Source organism: Cryptomeria japonica, chromosome 5 (assembly GCF_030272615.1).
Source record: "Cryptomeria japonica chromosome 5, Sugi_1.0, whole genome shotgun sequence".
NCBI lineage: Eukaryota > Viridiplantae > Streptophyta > Pinopsida > Cupressales > Cupressaceae > Cryptomeria > Cryptomeria japonica.
In genome coordinates, this window is record NC_081409.1 from 226,563,957 (window position 1) to 226,587,966 (window position 24,010).

Consider the following 24,010-nt stretch of genomic DNA (forward strand, 5'->3'; position numbering starts at 1 on the left):
TTGATCCAGGCCCAGTTTCCTTTATTTATGTAATTTCTCATGTTTATGCAAAGACTTCAAGACATCTGTCCCAAAATACATCTTGTTGGTTTCATAACTGTTTTGGGGTAGGTTGAGTTTTCAAGGAGACCTCCCCTGTTCTAAAAACTATAAATTAAGGAAAGATAGATAGAATGGGGGTTAGATTTGGTGAGGAATTTGAGTTAGTTTTTGTTTTTCCTCTGTCATGTAAAGTTTCTATTTTGTAGGAGGAGGAATCAAGCTTTTAAATTTGGAATGGAAAAGGATTTATAGATGTATTATCGTGCCTTTGTCGCATAAGAATATATATATACAAAGATCATACTGTTTTTGGGAGAAGGAAAATCTATGGGTTTTGAATCTGCGTAGACACATATCTTTGCATATGCTTATCTAATCAAATAACAGTAGTGACCTTTCTATTGTAGAAAATTATTATTTTTCTGGTACTCCTTCCTTTGCGTGTTTGTTTTTAGGAAAAGATTTGTGTTTGCGAACAGATTTAGTTTCTCTTATCTATTCATTTCTTATTGGAATTGTGGAAATGGGGTTTTGAACTTTGATTCAGTTACTTCCATCTCTTGTATTGAAAATATTGGAATGATAGTTTTTCTTAGAAATACGTGTGAAATATTGGACTCTCATCCAAGAATGAAGCAGGCAGCCTTACATGCTTTCAGGTTAAAAGCTACTACTCAAATAAAATTAATTAGATTATTCCTTGAATAATTGAAATAGGGAGCTGTACCTACAGAAAATTCAGATGGAACTGGTTTATATAACACTTACCCAACTGTTTAGTTGAACACTTGTCTTTTAAAGAATGCAACAGAGTTTAAAATTGATCATTTTAAGAAAAGACAAATCTATTCACTAACGCTTGCTAACTAATAGTTCTTTTACATTAGGTAGATACCCACTAAAAAATCTTTTAAAAATATTACAAAGTCTCATTACCGAGTAACCAAAGGGCTTATCAAAAGCACAATCACTTTGCAGACTAATACACAAATGTGGAAATCCTATATTGCACATATCTACTATTTATAAATACTTTGATTAGCTGCTAGCAAACAGTTCTTTTGCATTTGGGTAGATACGCAATAAAAAATCTCTTAACAAGATTAAAAAGTGTTGTTGCACAGTAACCAAAATATTGAGCTGATATTCATGTAATTTCTGATCACTTTCAATATATAACAGTATTCAATCAGATTCAAATTTTAATGCAAGGTAGCCTTTTGTCAAACCTAACCACCATAACAACTTGTAATGCGTAACTGCTACTTTTGGAAATTGTTTGACTAGTGGAACACTCTGATTCTTGCCTAAAGTCATTCAGGGCTAATCAAGAGAACGATCACTCTGCAGAATGACACTTGGATGTGTAGAATGATTATCTAATCTCAGGTGTATTTTGAATGTTATGCACATGTTCTTACAAGTTAGCAAATAGAGATTGAATGGTGATGCTTCAACTCCATATCCAAACTACAAATTTAACCATCAGCTTGCCTAATATCATATACAGTGAAACTCTGAACTAAAAGCACAATAATTCAACATAGAAATTTAAAAATATACAACATGATTTTTGAATAATTGTAGGAAAAGATCATACTACAAATTTTGAGAGATACTTCCAGTAGCATACAAACATCTTACCAATAGTTCCATATAATTTATAAAATTGTACAACTCTCTTAAATAAGGAAATTAGAAACCTCGATGTCTAAATAGTTTGACCTGGAAGCAATCTCCATTCTAGTGGTTGCAATTATAAAATGGGATTGATAACCATCAAACTAAGGAGGTCTAACTTGCTTATTCATTTAAAAAAAAATGAAGAACAAAGAAAAATCAATTGTGATTAATATGATGTGTAAGTCAACGTAATCTGTGCATTCATGGTGTTGTTCTGTGTAAAACGGTGGAAGAGGCTCTTCCGTAATCTGGGCCGCTTGTGCTTTGAAAAGGGTTCTCTGCTGTCTGCCGGATGCTTTGCTTAGAGAAGAAATGTCGCGTCCCTGCTTCGTTCAATTCCTGCCAACTGCAAAATTTAAGATGACATTAAATGTGAATTTCCCTTTAATAAATGAGAATTGTAATGGGGGTACTAAATAGAGAAAGTGGCTATGAGCGAACTTACATTGCAGCCCAGCGAGCAAAACCAAAATGAATCCAGAAGACTTCGAGCACATATTTCACAAGTATTTGTCATGCATTTTTCAGGCCTCGATTGGGGTCTCTCATTGAGAAACACATTCCTTGCACTGTTGATGATATATGTCTGCACACCGCTTATGTCCAGAACTTTCTGAATATCTGAAACGCGAATAACATTGAGGTAGGAGGACCGCCGTATCTGCACACTGGAAAGTAGAAAAGCTTAGCCATTTCTGAAAACCAAAAATCAAAACCAGAGGCTTAAAAATCACAAAGAACACAAATAAAGGCCAAAGCATGCAAAAGAAATTAAGCCCCAATCGCCAAGTTTCTGTCCTAATTATTATCTGTCACTGCACCTACGGTGATCTCCGGAAGTTTTGGAGATTCGAAAGTTTTGCAGGCCCTGTCCTAAGGAGGAGTGCCTTCTCTCTTCTTGATATATGAGAGAGCAGCTACCGGCCATCTCCATTGCGAATACGAGGCAGCAAAAATACATTGTATAAAAATTTAGCTTAAAAGAATACAACTTCTTATATTATATAGCAGAAAATAAACCTATGCATAAATTTTTAGCAATTTAGTTGGCTGTAGAAAGAAAGATTAATCACTGTTTAAAAAGCTATGCCTCCACTATAGTTTCCTGCAGGCAGGAACTAATAAGCTTCATCATAGCGCAAGAAACAATTACAAAAAGCCGAAACATACCAATTTTCACAATGAGAATAGATTTTTCTGAGGCCTTAAGAAGAGAAAAGACAACTTTCAGGGAAGAGAATGAGATTGTGATGAGCAAAAACTTGTTTATTTACGGCTCAAATTCAAGAATCTCTCAATGAATTTATGTTACATTGTGATTGTGGAGCTTTCCTGCCATGAATTAATGTTACAAAACTATTATCTTTATTCTGACAATATGTTCACTAATTTTCAACATCCAAAATCCTCCATCTTCTACTCTCTACATTTGTTCACTAATTTTCAAAATCCAAAATCCAATATGTTCATTAATTTTTACTAATTTTCTAGTATTTTGTTTACTGCTACATGATGAATCCGGTAGGGCAAAATAAATGATTAAAGAAAAACGACGTTTGTTGGTTCGTGCTCCATTGCAAATCGTTCAAAGTATATAAGAATAGAAACCCGGTTTGAATGAAGAAATCAAATTTAACTATTTCATCTGAATTAAAATTGCATAGACTTAAAGGTGTCAGAAGAGGATAACCTTTGCATTAAGAAATGTGGGTTTTTCGGTACTGCTGAGAATATGAATATGTGTTCTTTCTGTTACAAAAAATATATGGAGAAACAATCGTTAGCTGAAAAGGCGGCAAATAAAGCGAAGCGGAAAGAAGAGAGCGAACCAGCAGATAAAAAAGCAGAAGAAAGTGAGAAAGGAACAGATATAGAGAAAGGAGGAGAAATGGAGAAAGAGGTAACAGAGTGCAGATGTTTCAACTGCAATAAGCGTTGCAGACTGGGTGTGAGTTTTAAGTGTAGATGTGAAAATATATTTTGTAGCAAGCACAGATATCCAGAAGAACATAATTGTTCTTTTGATCACAAGAGATTTGGGCGTCAGAGTCTTGCAAAAAATAATCCCCTAATCAAGGGTTCCAAGATTGACAAACTATAATTTAATTCTTGATGTTAGGATAGACTGTTATGATCTATATGTGTGCTTTTTGTCTAATATAAATTGAATTGAATGAAGTAGTGTATTAGTTAGGGATATGGGTGGTTATAATTGAAAGAAATGTAATTTAAAAGTTTAAGTTAATTAGATTGTAAACAATCAAGGATCGATTAAATGGAGAGGGGGTTTCTTCTTCATATAAGTCGTAAGATTTTAAAGCAAGGGGTTATGCATAGTTAGTAAGACAATTAGAATCAAATTAATGTAAAAGAATTAAGTTTTTGGATTGGTTTAGTGTGGTGGAGGAACTAGCAACCAAAGACCAATGTATTGATCCTTGGGGTGATAGAATTACTTGTATATGTCATAAGTATCAAAGACCAAGTATATTTAAATATTTCATGAATGAGCAAATATATATGCTTTATACTAAAGTGGAAAATATCTTCAAGAAAGCTTTGAGAAAGTTTTATAATTTGTTAGAACATTGGTTAATTCCATATAACAATCACACTAGAAAATGTATCATCAAATATAGATGTAAATCCTCAAAATTTTCTTTACAAACCCACAAAAACTTTCAAGTTAGTGAAAGGCTATGTATGCAAACACCTTCTTAGAAATAATAATACTTAAAATTGTATGGAAATAAATTTTAATTTATAGAGTTGATGCCTTATTCTACTTAGTATAGAGGAAATAAGAACTCTATAACAATACAAATTGGATAAGTCTTAACTTCATTAAGAGAATCTTTATTTATAGCTCATTTCTATTACCTTGGAGTTCTCGAAAACCTTAACATTTGATAATATTGTGCACCTAGACATCAAATATCATTTAGATTTGTTGCAAAATCATAGTAACAACCACCTAGTTTAGACATTAAATTCCTTGAAAGATAAATGATAGAACTTTAATTAGCAAACTTTACAAGAATTTAAAATATTAGACTTACTTTAGGTTTACATGATGTCACATATCACCAATACAATAGAACATGTTGTAATGTGATTTCTCTCCTAGGTTGAGAGGAAACCCCGTTTTAGATATACAATTGATCATGTCTATAATAAATATGAATCCTAATGGTTTAGAATGCCACATAAGTGCTTGCAAGCAGCTTTAAAAATAGCTCCAATCATGTTTATAGCCTTTCTAAATGATATTAGATTCATTACATGTTATAAATTTATTTCTCCAGCTACCTCCTTAAGCCAATACCTTAAACAAAAATATAGTTATAGATCTGTACCATATTGCTTTAATGACTTCATTTTTCTCATAGAAATCCCCATTAAGTAGGTGCATAATGTTGAATCATTCCTTAGTCAAATTCAGTTTGTGTTAAAGTATCAACCTCCAACTTCCACTTGCCACTATATATTACTTCCCTCCTTGGTATGGTCTTCTTCACTTGAAAATATATAAATTAAGATAGAGTAAACAATGAAACTATATTGAAAATTTTATGCATATGAGATCATAATCATGAAAAATGAAATGAAAATAGAAATAATTACCAAAGAGGATACAAAATATATATTTTTAAAGGTTTATTAACAACCTCACAAGAATATGGGTGCTTAAAACGCCCATAACATCCAATATGCTTGTAGAATAAACATTAACTTCTTGTTGATAAATAATTAATTATCATAGCAATAAAATCCTAATGGTAAAAAATAATCACTATTGATGTTGAATCCCTCATCCATTATGAGTGACTTACATATAATATTAGTATTAATTAAATACATAGGATTTAGAAGGTCGATGACACCTTGCTTCTAATATTATCCCACTTGACATCATACATTATAAATACATCCATAGGAAAACATAAATGAACTAATTACAAGGCTCATGGACTTCTTGTACCATGTAAATTTTTATACACAACTAGAGGTTTGCTAAGTGAATAAATAACATTCTCTTAAGTTTTTATCTTCTTTAGCTATATTTGTCTATTAATAACTATTTCAAAAACAAAATGGTATTATCCATTGTCAGTTATTGTTGCAAAGATTAAGAGTGCATCATGAAGTTGTAGACTTCAAGGGATCAACCAAGAACTAAACCAACCACAAGAGAATGCCAAAACATGAACAAGAATGAACCAATAAAAATTAAATTGAAATGAATGAGATGAAATTGATATGATACTTGATGGAGGTATAAATGCAACTACCTTGTTACAAATATTAGATGCATGATGCATTTTTAATTAATATTAAATAATGAACTATGACTCACATCTATCTAAAATGACACTTAGGATAACTAATTTATAAACAATATTAAATAAAATTTACATGTGAGATCTAAGCTATCCTAAGTAATCTTAGCAATGTGAATAGGTCCTAAATATGAACTAGTTAGGATATAACCTTATTGACACCAACACTCTCCCTTTCGTGCAACTTAGGTAGAGAAATTATTATGAAAAATGATGCAAGTCTAATATAAGAGTACAATATATGGGTTTGGACATCTAGGCAATTTTGGGTACCTATGCATAAATAACCATGCAACTAATCTCTCACAAACAGGGAAATGGAGAAAACCTTGTGGGATAAAACTCCTCTCCAAAAAAGAGATATGAAAATCATGTACAAGTGAATGATGAAGTGATGTACATGGAGGTCTCAACATCAATACCCCCCAGAAGAGGGAAAGAGAAAGACCATGTAGCCTCTCCCCTCCCCCCCTCCCCCCAATAATGAAGAATTGTTTGCAATAATGGTAATTATTTGAAGGAAAAACATAATACAACACTTTCAAACCACTTGTCTCCCCGTAGGGAGAAACAAAACCATGTATACATGTAGGCATGCTTGCCATATAGGATATGTTGGAAATGATGGAAATTCTAAGAATGAAGGTGATCTCTTCGAAAGTTACTCACATGTCTCCTTGTTCAAGTGATATGATGATTCCCCAATCAAACAAGAAAGTGACAAGATGGAAGTATACATGGAAATTGATGTAGAACAAAATCCAAAGATGAATATGTTGAGGCAACATGAAGGTAATGGCTATCATTAAGGAAGAGATATAACCTCTCAAATATATCCACCTTATAAAGAATCCCATCAAAGAGGGAAAAAAATAATTTTATCTTTAAAATCATATGCCTATGTTCAGTTTTTTAATTTTTAGTCATCACCAAAAGCTTCAAAATGTAAATAAAATTTAGCGTCTACTTATTTTCTAAATGGAATCTTGGAAGAGAAAGATTTCTAAGAAGAGAACAAGTGGTCTAGATATCATGTCCACCACTTTGTTAGTGTGAGATTTTGCCAAGATCAAGAGGCAATGGAAAGCACAAATAAGAGAGAACAAAATAGATGATAGAAATAAATTGTATACTATCAAGATGAAAATACTGATCAACTAGATCATCAACCGTTACATACAATGAATATGAGCCTACTTATATAGGCAAGGCTATATGGATATGTGAGCACACAAACATGACATGTGGCTCAGTAAGAAATAAGGGTAGGTAGGAAATAGGTGTGGGTAGGTACGAGAAAAAATAAAATATTCCACATGAGGTGGATCACCCACTGAAGGTGGAGTGTAACAACAAGATCAACACCATAAAAGGTAGAAATTCTCCTACGTACACTATCCCAATGTGGCACAAACACCCAAGTGTCTCATACCTAAACTACTATGAAATGTATTTCCTAAGTAAACTTAAGTAAGGTGTAATAATATCCAAGATGAATAATTATTTACACCAACACTCCCCCTTAAGTGAAACTTAGGGGAATGCACTTATGTCTACAATGCAAGTAAGTAATATAAGATGGGTCCTGAATACTAGGCCATGTTAGGTACCCATGTACAAATGCATGCATGCAAACCAATGCAATGAAATCTCTCACAAAGTGGGGAAAGAGAGAAAAACCCAATGGGAAAAAACCCTCCACCAAAAGAGAGATGAAAACTAGATACAAAGAACTCTCATAAAAGAATGTGAAGGACAAAACCCCATGTGAGGAAAAAGTCCCCCCCATATGAGAGAAGAAGAAGAAGAGAGACTAGGAAGCCCCTCCTCAATGTGGAATCTGCACCAATGATAGAATCTTGATGAATGAAGAAAATGCTCCATGAACATCGAACAACATTCCTCCCCTTAGGAAGAAACAAAACCAAAAGTGTGTCCATGAAGTCTCCCCAATCATGAAGGAAAGATGTATGAAAAAAACTCATGATGAATGGAATCTCTGAAAAATTGCTCAAGTGTCCCCATGTTGATGTTGAAAGATACCCCTCCAAAGGTGGTAAACTGTGCCACACTGCTAAAAAAGGCACTCCAAGATCTAGTGGAGATGGATGTATAACAATGTAACATATCCCAAAGACTCACATGTCTCCTCAAAAGATAAAGAGACCTTCTCCAACTGCTATACATAAGTATCCACAATCATGTCAACCTCAAAAGAATGATCATGTAGAGAATCAACAAGAGGTTCAGAGTGTGACCTCACAATAATAAAAGAAGGATCATCTTCACCAAAGAGAACATGAATGTCATCAATGATGTCTCCCAAATATGCAATGTAGGATTCCACAAACAAACCTGCAATGTTTGTCAAGTAATCATCCCATGAATTTGAAGCTGGAAGACAATGAATATCCTACTACACTGAATCACATAAAGGCAAAACTGTCTGACTATCTGCATCATTAGGTACAATAGGTGATCTGATATCAATATGAGGAGATGAAATACAAGACTCAAGAATGGGGTCACATGTGAGAATCCCCATGTTTAAGTGCCCAAAGTTCTCCTCAAAATCTGAACCATCACAAGAAGTATGGTCATCATGTGTAAAATCATCAAATGTGAAATCATCATCATCAACAAAATCTAAAAAGGAGTATAACTGAGATGCATGATCAACACCCCAGTCACAATGATAGCTCTAGTCTCCAAGTCTATAATGAAAACTGACCCAGGTGTGAACTCCACAACTCTCTTAGTTGTGCCATGTGTGATTTGATAGATGGAAAGGAGATTGTTTGTCAAGTGTGGTACACACAACACATCATTGAAGGAGCTATCCCCAATGTCAATAGATCCTTTTCCAGTCACATCCATGTATGTATGATTGCCCATCAAAATCTGCGACATGGTGCAAGGCTCAAATGTAGAGAACATAGACTACAAAGATGCCATATGATGAGAAGCCCCTGAATCTAGAAGTCATCTCTCTGAATTATGACTTGTTGTAGCACAAAGAGATTTTCCTTTTCTTGTCCCAAAAGAGTGAGTCTTCCCAATTATAGAAGCCATGAATTCTTTCCCTTTTCCTTTTGAATGTGAGAAAGTGGAAGTTGATGAATCATCCTTCTTGTAGACATTAGGAAAATCAATGTTATTATTTTTGAGGATATGTGTGAGCTCATCAATCTTCTTAGAATGGCAACAACGCTCCTCATGACCAAAATTTTTACAATAGGCACAAGTAGGTCTCTCCCTCTTTGGTGAGTTATCCCTCTTGGAAGAGGATTAATCTCCTTGTTGTGGAGAGGATGATGCTTTTTCCTTAGGCCTTGATTGTCATTTCTTCTTGTTTGAGTTATCCTTTTCTTGATTTCCTTTGTTCCCTCGATTTTCCCCTAATGCTTGAGACTTAGAAGCCTTAAGAATGCCCATGCTTATCAACTTAGTTTGTTCCATCATCAACATTTTAGTGAAAGTATCAAATGTAGGCATTATGTAGCTTGAACCCATTGTCATCTTATGGGTTTGGAAACTAGAAATAAATGTTGAAGATCAAATGAGTACCCTTCTTATCAATTCCACAATCCTTGAGTTGTGCCCTCAACTCATTTGCCTTAGTGACATAATCTTGTATAGTATCAAAGATCTTGGGATCTAGCATGGTGAGATCACTATCAATCTGATATCTCCTAATCTCACTAACTTGACCATACAAGTCTTGAAACTTTTTCCAAGCATCCTTGATTAGAGTACACTTCTCAATATGAAAAATGAGGTCCTTTGATACATACTTTCTTAAGGTACCAATTGCCATGATATTTTTAGTGACCCAATCTAAGTGACCAACTGGATCAACCTTAGGATCAGCGGGAGCAACAATAGTTCCATCAATATAATGAGTTAGTCCTTTTTCCATAAGTTTACTCCATGCATCAATTTTCCAAGTAGCATAATTATGAGGAGTTAATAGAGGAAAATTAGAAGAACCCATAGCAGCAAAAAGGAAGGAACACAAGAGCACAAAAGCACAAGAGACACCCTCCAAATTCACACAATCAAAGTACCCCCCAAAAAATGATGATTTTGGCACTCTATATGTAGTGCGTGTACAATAGGTCACTTGCAAAAAATTGCAAGGTGGACTTCTGATTTTATTTTACAACTACCCCAATAGGCTGAGAACTACAAAGCAAAAGATCAGAAAGATAGATCTATGCAATACAAATGCCAAATTGGCTAAATAAGACCATATGATGAAAGTACAATTTCTACCCAAAATTGCTGAAAACTCATAGCAGATTATGAAAGTAGATGAAATATTATGCACTTTTTAAAAAATGGCACTTGAAAAGGAGTCCATATGAGCCCAAATGAAGCCTCCAAAGTTGTAAAAATCAGGATTTCATGACTTTTGAAAAACCTGTATCCAAAAATCCGAAAAAATCTGGCACCATTGTACATATCACAAAATTCTAACCCAAAACAAAAAAAAATTCTCAAAAAATGGAATCCAGATGAGTGAGATATTGCTATTTGAAAATTGCCTGCAAAATTATAATTTCTGGAAACTTTTTGCCATGGCTTCAAACTTCAAATGCCTCTAGATTTGGCCTGCGAAGTCTAATTTGGATGAAACAAAAGGCAAAAGTGACTTTATTGGACCTCCTCAATCTAATCATTACCTTAGATTTGACCCATCAAGCTTCAATAATAACCTGCAATAGAAAGCTCCAAAATGCAAACCCCAAATAGCATCAAATTTCTCTCAATTGGCAAATCAATGACACTCCAATGGCTCTGATATCATGTGAGATTTTGCCAAGATCAAGAGGCAATGTAAAGCACAAATAAGAGAGAACAAAATAGATGATAGAAATAAACTGTATTCTATCAAGATGAAAATACTGATCAACTGGATCATCAACCATTACATACAATGAATATGAGCCTGCTTATATAGGCAAGGCTATATGGATATGTGAGCACACAAACATGACATGTGGCTCAATAAGAAATAAGGGTAGGTAGGAAATAGGTGTGGGTAGGTACGAGAAACAATAAAATATTCCACATGAGGTGGATCACCCACTGGAGGTGGAGTGTAACAACAAGATCAACACCATAAAAGGTGGAAATTCTCCTACACACACTATCCCAATGTGGCACAAACACCCAAGTGTCTCATACCTAAACTACTATGAAATGTATTTCCTAAGTAAACTTAAGTAAGGTGTAATAATACCACAAATGAATAATTATTTACACCAACAGTTAGTTTCCCATGATTGTACTTGAAGACTAATGGAATTGTTGTAAGAATGTCATCCACTCATTATAGTGTGATTGTTGCAACTTTATTCAAGATTGTAAATAATATAGTTGTTACTGATTAGTGTACATGCACCATCATTTCCTTTTCTATTATATATCACTTCTATTTATTTACCACTATAATGATTGAATTTAGTTTTTTTAATATGTACTATAATTCATGATATTAACTCTAAATATTTCTAGATGATAAGAGATTTTCCTACCCCCTCATACAAAAACACAATACCCATAGTGTAATCACTTACATCCAAATTTTGACTTTGAAAAATTGTTGAATAGTTTAAAGTGCACAAATTAGACCCATGCTTAGCTTTTCTTCAATAAATTTAATTTAATTTTTTTACTATCTTAATTATACTTTTCTTCAATGTCCATGAAAGCAAGTAATTGGGTTGACATATACAAAAAATATTTCACAAACTTCTAGATTTATTGAGTTTCTCAAACAAGACTCCTTAATTGATAATTATTACCAGTATTTGACCACTTTAAAATAAATTCGAGTTGGGAGGGACTCATTTCTCCTCTCGATTGATAATCACATGACCAAAATACACCAACATATTTGTGCTAAACTCACATTTTTCTCATTTAACAAGAGTTGGTTCTTGTAAAGAATATTAAACACTTTTTTTAGATGTGAGAGAATTTCTTCATATACTATATTAAACAACTTATATCTTAAGAAAAAAAACAAAAAGAAACTATCAAAGGCCTTAATATATTATTTATTAGAAACATGAAGGTGGGAAAAGCATTACATAAAAAATAGTAACATCGAAGCACTCCAAATTCTTTTCCTTAGTTGAAAAATTCCTGAAGTTGAAGAAAAATGACCAAAAGGGTTAGAAGAAGTGCATTTCAGACTTATAAGTCTGATTTGCATTTAGGAAGGGTCAATAGTCATATAGGTGCATATCAGACTTACAAGTCTGATTTACATTTAAGCAAAAACAAAGGGAAGAAAAAATGAATTTTGTGCAAATCAGGGTTATAAATCTGATTTACACCTAATAAAGGATTATGGTACAAGTCTGTGTTATAACCCCGATTTACACCTAATAAGCAAACATGGTGCAAGTCAGAGTTACAAGTCTGGTTTGCACTGACTATTAGCATTTGGAAAAAATGCAAAAGGAAAACAATGTGAGTCGGGGTTATACTCTTGACATGAACTATGAAGGGGAGACTTGGTGTAGATTGGCGATACAACCTCGATATGCACCATTGGGTAAGAGCTTGGTGTAGGTCAGAGTTATACCCCCGACCAACACCATTTGAAGGGGAATCAATATAGGTCAAGGTTATAAACCCGAGCTACACTAGAATGGGTAGACTTGGTGTAGGTTGGGGCTATAACCCCGCCGTGCACCTGAAAGGGAGAATTTGGTTGAATTTGGGGTTGTAACTCTGACTTACACCATATTGATAAGACTCGGTATAGGTCGGGATTATAACTCTGACTTACACCTAACATGATTTCTTAGGATTTAGGTGTAGGTCAGGGTTATAACTCCAAATTGCACCTGAAATGAAAGAGGACTATGAAGTGTTTTAAATCGGGGTTACAAACCCAATTTGCACCTTAGACTAAAATTTTTTAAGAGAAAGCATAATTTGGGTTCATAACTCTAATTTACACCAAAACACAAAACTAACTTAAAAGGCCTAAGAAAGGACCAAAACCTTTGAATCAAGAATCGATGGTCCTAAATAACATGCAAGGGAAAAAATAACACATTGAACAATGTTCTTAGAGTACATGGGCTACAAATTGGACAAAATTTGTAGGGGTTGTCCTATTTATGTGACTTACCAAAAAATGAGGACAACACAATGAGTATGTACATTTTAGAAAAATGACCTAAAACAATGAAATTTAGCCTTTACCATGTTTTGTCTTTATAAATCCATCTTTAAAGTACATGGATATTCTTTTCCAAGAACTTTGAAGTACCAATAGTAGTCAATACAACCCAATTTTTCTAATTTTGGTCTTGGTACCACTACATGATTAATAACTTTTATAAATAGAGACATCTTCCCATAACTAGGACCATTAAACATACTACTAAAGGTTTTCCTTTCTTTTTGTTACTCCAATGTGTTGAGTCACATACAAGGCATGTGATTTTCTTATTAACATCTCTCTTTTTTCATTGTGCACATAAAGTCTTCGACCTTATATGGAAACCCATTGAAGAGATAGCACATATTTTAACCTTCAAACTCATCATGCTTACCTTGACATTTTAATTTGTACTCATCACTAAAATCTTCATTATGTAAATTATGTCTAGCATATATTTCTTTTCAAAATGGGCTCTTGACATATAAAGATTGCCAACTAAGGAGAGAAGAGGTGGTCTAGAAAGCATGTCCACCACTTTGTTAGTTTCCCCATTCTTGTATGTGAGGACTAGATGAAATTGTTGTAAGAATCCCATCCACTTTTTATATTGTGACTAAGATAACTTTATTTAAAATTGTAGATAATATAATTATTTTTTATTAATAAAGAAGCATTAACTAGGGTGTTGACCCTTTACATAGCTAAAAGGCTATCAATTTTAAACAAACCAAGTAGAGGTACAAACCCCAAACAAACAAAGTTGGACAGGTCAAACAAACTTGTGAAATTGGCAACAACCCAACCCAACTCAAGAGGGGGGAGAAATACCCTAAACTTGACTAAGGGGGGCAAGGAAAGGCAGTCAATTTTCTCTTCTGCTCACATCAAACAACCATCTAGTCAACACTATAATTAGGAACATTCAAAGAAAAATTAGGCAGGGAAGACTGATGGAGGAGCATCCCCAGTTCATAGCAATCTTGCATCAACCAAAAATATTTTCTTTCTGTTTTGTTTTATGTTTGCAGTATCACCTTTTCTTTCTGTGTGTCCCACTTTTGGCTTACCAGATCATGTGAAGCTGGATTCTACTTGAAGACTTTATCATCTTTCTTATCTCCAGACCGCATCGCATTTGGATCATTTTCTAGCAAGATATCGCTATCGGTTTCCTTGACAATTTCCTATTACCGATTGCCTAGATCTATTTTTGTAATGTCCTAGAACCCCTTCCGAAGCTTACAGATCCTTGAGCATTGATTTTGATTTTCCTTGGTGTGTGGTCGGCCTTTTCCTGCGATCTACATTTTATCCATTGGATTTTTTGGAGGAATCTCTTGGTGGAGGCAGATCTTGTTTAATTTACACGTTAGGTCTTGTTCTTCAGGTTTTGATCCATTTTGGGTGGATTGGATCCTTTGGATCGATATGTATATAATTGAAATTATGCAATAGAATGCAATCAATCAGAGAATCAAGTAGCTAGACTATGCATAGAAGATAGGTCCTAAGATTCAAGGTCTCAGTTGTGACCTATTCTATATGTTCTACTAGTCTTGTGAGCCAGTTATGATGTAACCCGGTTGTTATAATCGGTTGGTTGTAATGAACTTTCATGAAATAAAACAATCTGGTCTGCATTGCCTCCATCATATCTTTGTGTTTTCATTGTGTTACTCTTGTTGACTGGTCCAGATTGATCGCTTTGAGGTCCGTCCTCACCAGTGACTGCTTCAAGTGGTACTAGAGCAAAGTTTCATTTCAGAGGTTCCATGTCCTGAAATTTTTGTTGTAGGGTGACAGATTGTGGATCTGACCTGCAATTGTATATGATTAGCATGAACGATGGTGTAAAGAGGAGCTACGAATGGTGGAGAGTATGGGAATGCAGACCCTGCTATGATGGAGATGTTGTGAGGTATAGCAGCTCTTTTGGAATTCGTGGAGACAGTCTAGAGAAGAGGTTGACATATCAAAGATGTAAGTGAAGATGAAGGAGAAGAAGTCTCGATAGAACAAGCATACCTACTGGCATTTTATCTAGATAAGGAAAGGTTTTTGAGGGTTTTGAGTAGGGCAAACACTAAACCTCATTTTACCCCACCAGAATATGATGGGAATTTGGATACCGATGAATTGATGGATTGGATCTCAGAGATGGAGAAGTATTTTGATTTTGAAAACACTACAGAAGAGAGGAAGGTGAAATATGCCTGTACCCGATTGAAAGGTCATGCATCTCTTTGGTGGGAGGATTTTCAAGTTAATAGACAGAGAAGAAGTAAATAGAAGATTAAGACATGTGATGTGATGGATGACATAATGGATTGTTTGAGTGGAGCAAAATACTTTACAAAGATAGATTTGAAGAGTGGATATCATCAGATCAGGATCAAAGAAGGTGATGAGTGGAAGACAACATTTAAGACAAATGAAGGACTATATGAATGGTTGGTGATGCCTTTTGGATTGACTAATGCACCAAGTACTTTCATGAGGCTGATGAATGAGGTATTGAATAAATTCCTGGGTAAGTTTATTATTGTGTATTTGGATGACATTCTGATTTTTTAGTAAGACAAATTAAGAGAATTTATTGTAGTTAAGACAAGTTTTGCAGAGATTGAGAGAAGAAAAGTTGTTGATCAACATTAAGAATTGTACTTTCATGAAGGATGAGTTAATCTATTTGGGATTTGTGATATCTAAGGATGGTTTGAAGCTAGAACCTGAGAAAGTGAAAGAAAATGTTGAGTGACCTACACCAGAAAGCATTGGAGAGGTAAGATCATTTCATGATATGCCACCACCAAATTAGCAATGTATTCTACTGATTGGTTACCTTCCCGATAGACATGGGAAATTCAAATTTCATCCAGCTTGGCCATCATATCAAAGCAATCCTAGATTAAATGTTTGATTGTCCAACTAGGCGATGTCTTTTTAATCAAACAATTAATGATATTAAGGGAGTCACTTTCCAACTATACCTTTTTTTCCCCATATCTAATAGCAAGTTGAAGCCCAATGTAAGGTGTATTTGGGCTAGGATTCCATTGTAGTGTTACCCCTCTCAACATAATAAGATAAACGAAAGATTTAATAGTAGGGAAAATTATCTTTAACTCCATTATAAGATTTAATAGTATCCAATTTTATCTTTAACTCCATTAAACCAAACATATAACCTAAGTGGTTAAGTTTACTTTTGAACCAAAAGTTGAGAATAGTTCAAATTGATTGCCAATTGCATAGAAAGACTTAATAACAATTCACATAGATCATCTTTAAAGATCCCTAAATTAGTAAGAAAATCATAATGTATTTTGATTCAACTAAAATCTCTAAAAATAAATAATTGATGAAAGAGGATTGAAAGGAAAATAAAAGAAATAGGGTCCTTAGTGTTTTCGATACCTTAGAGTGGAAGAAATAGAATGATCAATATTTAAGAGCCATACAAAGGAGCTACAAGGAAGTGGTATTGATTGAAGTTACACATTTTTTGAGCCATGATACTTCCACGTGATAATAAAAAATTAGGAGAATAAGTTTATAATCCACGGTGCTTATGCATTTTTTGAACAAGATAAACCCATTTGACTGAAAATGACTCCAATAAAATGCTAGAATATGATTTTAATTGTTTGTTGCTTAATTTTTGAAAGCAAATAATTTTAACAATTACAATCTAACAATTAAATTTTAATTATAAACTAAAAGAAAATTGAAATTATGTGATCATTGATTAGTTACAAATATACTCCATAATTGCTCTTTAAAAATAATTGTGACAACAATATCGACAATTCAATAATTATGTAAATTTAGAATATATTAAAAAATTCATTGATACTGACCTAATCCTAAAATAGTTTAAACAATATCTTTAAGAGAATTTAAGTAATTATTTCATTGGACTCATGTTGTTAAAATGACCATTAATTACATTTCAACAACTTTAAATGTGTTTATTTATGGATGGTTATTGGAACAATCAAAATGCAAGTACAACAGTAGGAAAGGATGTATTTTTTATGAGCCCACTATAAAGGGCATCAAGGCAACATTTCAATGCTTAGACTATAAAATTGATAACATGGTCATGAAATTTAGAGCTCTGGCATGAAATACATTGAAATATGTGAAGTTGAGACCAACAAAATCTACAGGAAAACTACAAGAGGACTAAGAAAATTACAAAAAATAGATTACTTTGGTATATGTGTTGTGACTATAGAATTGAATGCGATCAAATAGTATAGGCTTTTAAATTGTGAAGTTTGTATTAGATGTATTCTTTCCTCAACTATAATATTGTGATGGAAGTCTAGGGAAAGGATTCAATGATTAAACATGTGAATTTATAATTGTTAATAGTATTTGGTGATTCAATGTGTAATATTTGTTAGCGTTAATAATGAGTGTTCATAATTGAATGAGATTTATTCTTAGATCTAAAAAGAAACAAATCATGATGTCATATCGTGATGTCATATCAAGAAAATATGAGTTAGTGCACAACTATTAGAATTTTCTTGTTTTTTGGGTTTTTTTTTTCACCTTAACAAAAGCATTTTCATGTGGCATAATATTTGATAATGTGACCATTATAAATAGATGACTTGTCAAGCCACATAAAATTATAAGATGCAAAGTTAGTTACTCAGTTAATAAGTGTCTCCCTAATAATTTGTCACTATTTTTTTTCATTAATCTGAAATTTATCTTGCTTTAGAGTTAAACTAATTGTCAAAATGATTAAAAATACAATATCTTTTTTACTTCTTAAAAAATAACTTAAATATAAATAATCGAAATAAAAAAATAACAAATATAAATAATCCTATATTATTATAACTCCACAATAGAACAATTGTATGTGGATACCCTAATAACAAATAATAAAGTATATAAAAAAAGTTTTAAACCATTCAATTTTTTTTGACTTAACTCCAATTTAGACTGACGAAATCTCTCAATGTATGTTTAGCTTCATAGTTCTTAATAGATTACTGGAATGAAGTATGTTAAGTGTCCATTTTTGTCAACACTAATGATCTTAAAATCTCTATATTCTATATGGTATTGAATCCCAACTTTCTACTACGTAAAGAAAAAATTATATAAAAAATTAACCATCCACTAGGAATTCCTGGCGTAAATGGATGTACAATATTCATCAACTTAAATTGAAATTCTAAGCTATGTTTTTTATGTTGTTGGATGCCACAATATTATTGGCTGGAATGGATTATAGAGAGTCGATGATTGCGTTGTTCCAGAACTTTGAAGATAAGTATGGACTCCCCAACCTTTGTTAAAAAAGGCTATGCTTAAACATCCACTGGTTTGGATTTTTTTTCTTTTGTAAATATTAAAAGGGCTAATCGTTAGTTTACATGAGGGATATATCAATAAATGAGAGTGTGAGAGTGGGATTTAAAATCCCAATGAAAATCTAGGTTTTGATTTAGTTTCTTCAGTTACAAATTTGGGATAGAAACAACACCAACCCCATGAAACATGGTTATAAAATGAACTGTGACAAGTATTCAATAGCAGACAATATAGAAGAGTCCACATACTAGGTACATATGGCTATTGTGGCCATGTAACAAAACTCTTTATCACTACAAAGTATTAACTGGGAAGTTATAAAGCCCCCATAGAAATTGCCAAAGATTAAGAAAATTTCCCTAATTCAGTATTGGTTGATGTTTGATTTGTTGACATGTTAATTTCCCCAAATACATGTGGTCAACTGTAGTTTGAACTACAATTTATTGCATGAGATAAAAATAGAATTTCGGCAAGTTCTGCCACTTGCATGAGAATAACTCTAGTTTGTAAGAGCTAAAATAAGAGCTCTAAAAATAGAATTTACTTCAAGATTTTAACTACATGTTTTATTTTTTTATTTTTAGCTGGCATTCAAGTGCCAAACACCTCTATATAAAGAGGTAAATTGTAATGAAATATTTATATTTTATCATTCCATCATTGATCCTTGATCACATGATCAAGAAGTGTTTTGTATTTATTTTTTTATAAATATAAAGTTTTATATTCTTTATGAAGCAATTTGCATCTATTATTTATTTTCTTCAATTGGTATTAGAGCTTGGGTTTGTAGATTTTTTATTTGCAGATAATAGTTTGCTTTTGAAGAAGTTTCAATGGCAAATAGCAGCAGCATACCCTTGCAACAAGTGCAGTTTACTAGAGAGAACTATGAATATTGGAGCATAAGGATGAAGACTCTTCTAAAATCTCACAATCTTTGGTAAATTGTAGAAGTTAGATATAATGAGCTTGCAGACTAGAATGCTTATAATGCATTGAATCAAAATTAGCGTAATCAAATGAGAGAAGATATGAACAAGGACAATCGTTCTCTCTTCAACATCCAATCTGCATTGGATATTTTAATTTTTCCTTGAATTGCAAGCATGACGAAGTCAAAAGAGGCATGGGAGGCTTTACAAACTGCATACCAAGGATCTAAGAAAGTAAGATTGATACGACTCCAAACCTTTCGAAGGGTTTTTGTAATTCCCACCATAATACTCGAGAGAAATAAACCAATATCTACTAACAAAAGAGAATATTTTTTTTATTCATTACATCATAACATCAACATCTAAGATACAACCACTCTACCATTAACCACTAGTGCATCATTACTATATACAAGATTACAAGGATATAAACATAATTATGAAACATATTATGCAAGTGGAATGTTCATTTACTCATTACTTAACATAAACAAAACCATACAATGCATAACCATTCCCTAGGGTATACTTACATCAGTACTTGACACATCACGTAACCACATAGAGCTCATAACATACTATACAATCCTTGCATTTGCTAGCCATTTAGCTATAACAATTCATTATCTTATTTTCATAATCTAAATTCCCATAACATGTCTTTATTTCTATTAGAACCAACAATATTGCAATCCTATTATTCATCATTTAATAACTATGAGAGAATCATTGACAACTTAACCATTCACTTTATTAAGACTTAAGCATCCTCTAAATATCTCTACAATTTCCTTAAAACAAGAAGCATATTAATATTTATAAAACATAAACCATCACATTTGTATGATATTTATCACCAAAATCAGATTTATAACAATTACAACTCTATCAATTTAATTCCTACAAGGCACCACAAGTACATACTCATCATTTATTTCAACACAATATGATTATGTAAGCATTAATCTTCCATTAAAATAGGTCTATGGTCTATAATTACATAATATATAGCCAAATCAGAAATGAATATACAAGATAATCTTTTCCTTAACTATTACATCGGAAGTCGTATGAAATTAAATTTCATTGAAATAAATAATCTATTTTACAATTACATAGCATCAAGATACAGGTTCTTCTTTCCATAAACATAGAAATCAGCTCCAACAAATAGTCACATGAAGAATCCAAGAATCCAATTCACACATGCCAATGAAGAAGAGGAATATCCTAATGGAAGAAGGCATCAAACCACCTGACCATGTGGAACCAAATAGGAACCACCCCCGTGATAGGAGATGAGAAAGGTTCCAACTCACACTCAAGGCCTAAGATGACACCTAGCAACCATAGGTACAAGATGGCACCACAATACTCCAATACAAACATAATATGCAAATCACATCACGAGGTTAAATCAAATCAATAAAGCTCTAGATGCATATTAAACAACATAGGCATATGGATAATAGACACATATAGGGAAAGAGTGTCATCACATGTTATCCTCACAATAGAAGGGACCATGCCACACCCTGATAGACATGTGGAACCATCTCAACCTTGGATCCATTCAAGGGAGATCAGTTTACTGCTCCAACGGTCTTCCCAAGCTCATCTTGAGCGTGCACACTTATAGGGCTATGAGGTGGGGCACAAAAGCATTTATTATCTTGTTTAGTGAATTCCTAAATAACCAAACCCACTAATCAATTATTAATATTATGACATAAAATTACAAATAAACTCTTTATGTGGTTCCATCAAGTCTAGAACGCCATCTAGAGGCCTAATGCTCAAGACCCTGGTCCACACATGCAAGAGCCCACTCTCCCTACCATGGACCAAAACCATAGGGTGGAATATAACAAGCACATCATGATAACAACATAAAGTTCAACACAAAACTGATGCAATTCAAATTCAAGATGTATTCACATAGAATCCAAGAGCTAATCATCGAAAAATAAGCCATAGACTCAAATGCCATATTGCGACAATAAGGAAGCCACCAAGAATGTCAAATACATATAAACATGGGAAACACATGAATCCAATAATATTGAATACTCCTCTATAATGAGGCACAACATATCATCTTTTTGGAGCTACACATAAACCTCCTCAACAACAAGGATACACTCAACTTGCTGGAGCAAAATAGCAATCCCTCAATGGACAAGCACAAAACCACTTTTCGGAGCCAAAATAGATTCATAAAAATCTCAAAGGAATATAATAGTGTCCAAAAATCATCAAAAATATCAAGATATAACCTTTGGAGTCAAAATCCATAAAAACTGACAAAACCTAGAAAGTGGAAATAGTTTAGTGCATGCAAACTGCAAAATGACACATTAGGGGTGCTGAATGGAGCGTATGAACCAAAATTTAGTGCATGCACCCTAGACTTTACTGCATAGAAGGAAAACATTAGCACATATAAGATAAAGGCAAAAATAGAGATTTTTAAGTAGTATGTGACTAAAAGGGGTGCCCAGGTTCGGGTAAAGGCACAATTAGGGTTTGAGATCAATCCAAGAATCATAAAAATACATCAAGAGAGCCTAATAGGGTTTCCAAAAATTAAATAGAGCCAAAAACACAAGAAAAATAGCTCCCATTGACAAAGACATTGCACAAGAAGAGTTGCAGACACAACCACTTCCTTATAACTGAGCCAAGAGGAACAAGAGCACAATAGAAATGAAAATGGGATACATAAGGCAAATAAATTCTCATAAAAAACCAAGTCCAAGCCATTAAACATCACACAAGTTATCAGATAAATACAAAAATAATCTCATCCTGTTAATGCATCAACTTAGATATTTTTCCCAAGAAAACTCAAATTAAATCCAATCCCTTTCATTACAAATTTCTGATAGAAAAAACCAAATGAAAACTATTTGAACCCCCAACCAATTTTTTTGAAAAACACCATTGAAGACAATATTTTCCAAAATAAAATTGTAGGGAATGAAGATCTGAGAACTCCAGCCTGGAATCACAATCCAACAATGAAGATCTAATGAGGAGCAATCCCAAGAAACAATCCAAGCAAGCAAGCTTCAATCCAATCTCTAATGCAATCCAAAACCAATTTGCAATCCCAAAATCAAACTCTGATTTCCTAAAAAATTAACCTGACAACAATCTCAAAGAGGCAAATAAATATAGAAATTATTCAAAACTATGATCAAACGTCAACCAATCAAAATATTCCTAAAATAATATAATTTACCTAACTTGTATAGTTTCAAGGCAGATATTATTCTCCCAATATAATTTACCTCCCAAATAAAAAAAAACCAATCACACGAAAGGGTAGGTAAATAATATTCAAATACAATTGCCAACAATATCTTTTATATAAACACATTAAATAATGATTGATTACTTTATAAATCCATGAATCATGTAAATACATCCACCAAAGTGATTCTATGTACTATCATCCACAAGAATCATCAAATGTCATATATCATATAATATGTCTAACATCATCCAGTAATGCATTTGAGCTCAAAATTTGATGAAAGTTTCTGATGAAAGTGAATCAATTTGTTGATTTGTCAGATTCCTTTTAAAAAAAAATTCGACAAAACATTTTTGATGAAATTTCATCGAACTTTCGTTGGAAAAGGTTTTTGATAAATTTTTTATTTTTTTATTTTTTTGTACATACCTCACCCCCCTTTGGGGATTTGAACTTGTGACCTCTCTTTTAAAAGCACATGTTCTCTACCACTAGGCCAACTCAGGCTATACAATTTTTTTTTTAATTTTTAATGTTTCTTATTATTTTATTAAAGCATTGAGAGTTTTTTTATTCGATGGCATATTCATATATATATATACATATATTAAGTAGATATATATGTATATTTAATTAATATATATTAATTAAACATGTATGTATATTTAATTAATATGTCTATATATATACATATTAGTTAAATAAACATATATATGTACACATACATGCATACATATTTTGAAGAAGTTGATAAATACAACTTCAGATATCCCAAGAACACCTGCAAGCAAAATACCTATCACAAGAGAAGAATGGAGGCAAAAAGCAATAATGGCTCTGAAGAAAAAAATTATCATTTAGAGAGGGAATAAATAAAAAAGTACAATACAATCTTTATAAAATGAGAATATGCAACCCTAAAGATGTGCAACCCTAAAGAAACCCTAAAGGGATAAAGCATATTTAATAATTACTTACCATATAAATAAATGCCTAAGTTTAGCTTAAGTGTAGAGTATAATGGACTAATAATTAAATAAATAATTATTAGCTAATGTATGATAACTCTAACACCCGCGCACTTTAAGATGAACTTAGGGAGTAGGTAACAGACTAAATGCGTGAAGCAAAAAATATAACTACACGATGAAGGCAAATTTGGGTCCTGGCAACAAAGCCTGATGAGGTACCCAATCACAACCAAATCTCTATGAAT